The sequence below is a fragment of the Triticum dicoccoides genome, chromosome 3B, assembly GCF_002162155.2.
Source record: "Triticum dicoccoides isolate Atlit2015 ecotype Zavitan chromosome 3B, WEW_v2.0, whole genome shotgun sequence".
Classification (NCBI taxonomy): Eukaryota; Viridiplantae; Streptophyta; class Magnoliopsida; order Poales; family Poaceae; genus Triticum; species Triticum dicoccoides.
In genome coordinates this window covers 453,797,868-453,801,701 of record NC_041385.1, presented here as the reverse complement: position 1 = coordinate 453,801,701, position 3,834 = coordinate 453,797,868, and positions in this window count along the sequence as shown.

Sequence of the window (3,834 nt, the reverse complement as noted above, 5' to 3'; positions counted from 1 at the left end):
GCCGAGGCATCAAGTAGGGTCAAGTTTGGTTTTTTTTTGGCTTTTTGTCGATGCCGAGGCATCAAGTAGGGTCAAGTTTGGGTTTTTGGCTTTTTATCGACGCCGAGGCATCAAGGGTCAAGTGATGGTTTTTGGCTTTTTGTCGACGTCGAGGCATCAAGTAGGGTCAAGTTTTGGTTTTTTGGCTTTTTGTCGACGCCGAGGCATCAAGAGTATCACAGTATCATGACTATCACAGCATCATGACTATCACAGCATCAAGAGTATCATAGCATGGAGAGTACACCATCACCATCATCACAAGAGTATCATAGTACTACTAGAATGCCATAGTTTGACACAAATTGATGATAACAGTTGATCATCATAGGACTACTAGAATTCCAAAGTTTGACAGAAGGATCATAACTGGAGTAGCAGAACAGTACCGACACAACATAGTTTCACAACACAACCAAAATGCCATAGTTCGATACAGCATCAACACAACCAAATCACCATCATCATCATTCTGCACCAGAGGCAGTCAAGTAATCCTTCATTCTGTTGCTGGGCTTCCTGACTCTCTGGGAACCATCACTTGGTCTTGGAGGCATGAACCCTTTGCAGCAGCTGATGAAGATCTGGTTACTAGTGCCTTACCCTTGGGAGCAGCTGGTGCCTTACTCTTGGGAGCAGATGATGAAGATTTTCTGGTTGTTGCCTTACCCTTGGGAGCAGCTGGAGCAGCTGGCTACCTCCTAGCTGGAGCAGCAGTAGATGTTGCCCTCCTTGCTGGAGCTGGACTGGCAGCAGATGTTGCCCTCCTTGATGATCCACCAGCAGTGGCAGCTGTAGAGGCTGCAATCCTTGCTAGAGCTGGACTGGCAGGAGTAGAGGCTGCAATCCTTGTTGGTGCTGGTGTACTTCTACTATCAGGTGGGTAAGAGCTGGTGCTTGGCTGCAATGAAACAAGTAGTTTAATATTAGTAAGTAACAAAGTAACAACAAATTTAGTCTTTCTCATAGCAGAGTGGTTACCTGATGTTTATTCTTTCTCATAGCAAGTGCAGGCTTGAGAGCATCATGGAAATTGGTGTACCTATGGCCCACCTTATTACAGTTGGAGCAGGTAATTGAGGCCATCCTTGAAGTGTCTTTGGGAGCTGACTTCTCAAATTGGCCCTTTCTCCTCTTAGTTTGTGCTCTGCCCTTGTGTTCTTTGAAAACAGGAGCCTCATTGTCCAAACTTTCTGTCCTTGGCCACATGTCAGGGCCAGATACAGGATATATTATAGGACTATAAGCTGCCAGGTACATAGGTTTTTTGAAGAAATCAACAACAAAGTCCTCTGGCTGAAGCTTAGCCTTGTGTATAGCAGAAACAACATGATTGCAAGGAACTGCTGTCATATCCCACTTCTTACACCCACAAGTCCTATGTGCTAGGTTAACAGCATATGTTCTCTCCCCACTAGTAACTTGGTAAAGGTTGGGGCTAGCCATCAATGATTGGCAGTTTCTAGACCACTTCTTTGCTTCCTCCAATTTCTCTACATATGTTGGACAAATCTCCCATCTGACAGTCTGAGTCTTGGTTCTATTTGTATTAAACTTGACCATTAACTTTGTTCTAGTTCCATCAACCATGGTCCTTATTAGCTTAGCCCTGACATCTAGAACCCACTTCTTGAAAACCTCACTTAAGTTGTTAACTACTAAATCTATTTTGCAATTTGTGTCCATGGCATGTATGGCCCCAAGTGTGCTTTGGGATTTTACTAAGCCAAGCCCATGCTGCCTCACACTCTCTGTTCAACTCATCCATTGCAACATTATAACCATGTTCAGTGTATGAGTAACTTGCTTCATCCATGTATTTCTTTAATTCTGGCCCTCTAAACCCAGGATTTTGAAAGTTCTGGTAAATGTGTCTGAGGAAAAACCTTTGTGGACAATTGGGAAAGACTTTGTTTATGGATTTAAGCAGGCCATGTGTAAATTTAAGTAAAGCTTAGTGACTAACTTAGTGACTACATCTATATGAAATTAACTACTATAAAGAACTAAATGATTGTGTACAGAAAGTAGCTACACCTAAATGCAAGTAACTACTAGAAAGAACTAAATGAAAACTAGCACAAGTGGATTTCATTACCTTCTGCCTATCAGAAATTATTGTGTAGTTGCCAAACTTCCCAGATTGGCCACCTAGTGCTACTTCAGCTGATACAGAAACCAAGTCCAGGAATCTGTGTACTCCTTATCAACAATTCCAAAAGCAATGGGAATTATATTATTGTTCCCATATCTTCCAGTAGCATCAAGGATCTATTGACCAGTAGTGAGGTTTATGAAGCATCCATCCAGACCTATAACAAGTTAACAGGTCAGCAGGAACTAGTTGAAAACACACATTAGGAAAACACACATTAGATACCAAGGAATTACCTATGAATGATCTGCAGCCACTGAGAAACCCTTCTTTGCATCCATTTAGGCAAAAGAATAATGCATGAAACCTAGGGTTTTTGCTTGGTACCCAATTCCTTAGCTTCCATGGATTAATCATATCCGGGGATGTGGGAATAGGGAGATGCCATCTGCTCCCTCAGATGTCTTGTTGTCACTATACACCTTGAACCTGGATTAGTATTTAGCACAGCCTGCAAAATAATCCCTAATCCTGGTGTACTTGGCCTTCTGATCTCCTAGCACAACATTCTTTGCTGCCTTCTTAGCCTTATATGCCATGTGGGTTGATATTTCCACTCCATACTTGCTCTTCGCAGTGTTAATTATAGTAGTGATTGTTGCGCATGGGTCATTTCTGATTGCTTCCTCACAAAATTTTGCAACCCACTTAGCAGTAACTTTTGTGTTCTCTGACACACAAGGGCAAGTGTGCACCACATACTGATTCCTTATGGTAAATGTCTTCTCATTTGCAATCTGAGAAGCTGCTACATAAAAAGGGCATGTCTCATCTATGCATTGTGCTATAACCATGTCACTGCAATTTCTATGGTACTCATAGTTCCTGTTCTGTGCAATGTGCATTGTTTGAAGTGCATTCCTGAACTGGTACACATCAATGAAGCAAAGATGCTTCACAAATTGCTCAGCTGGGTGAGCTCTCTTCTCATCATACCATAAACTTTTCTTCATCTTCTTATCTCTGCTTTTCCTGCCATTGGGCAAAACATATGCCAATGCCTCTGCACCATCATCATCTTCCACACCCAAGTCCATTGGTTTCATGTCTTCATCAGAAGATGGTATCTAGTCCTCCTCAAACAACTCCTCTACACTTGCATGTGATTTGATTGTTGGGCCTTTTCTGTGTTCCTTCTCCTTTTTCTTCTTCTGTCCATCTTGCCCTACCTGCTCCTCTTGTTCCTCTTCCTCCAGAGTACTCTCTTCCTCCTCTGCATCCTCTTCTTCACTTTTAGGCTCATATAGTGCATCCTCCTCCTCCTCCTCTATCTCATACATTTCCTTAACATCGGTGTCCCCTTCAAAATGAAGGAGTGGATCTTCCCTCTGTCTTTTCATCTCCTCAAGCCTACCAAGGATATCTCCATATTCTTCCAAATTATCATCATCACTGTCCTCCTCATTATCCATCACTGCAGCTTTTCTCTTCACAGAAGTGTCCTTCTCTTTATTTTTCCTATTCTTCCTAAACATTTCAATTTCCTTCCTCCTTGTCTCCTCCATAACCTTTTCAATTTCCATTTGCTCCTCTGAATTATATACATGATTTTCTTCCACTTGTACATAACCTAAAGCAAGTTGCTCCTCCAAATTGGTGCTCTGCTGTGTTTGAAACTGTATGAGCATTGGCTCCACTTT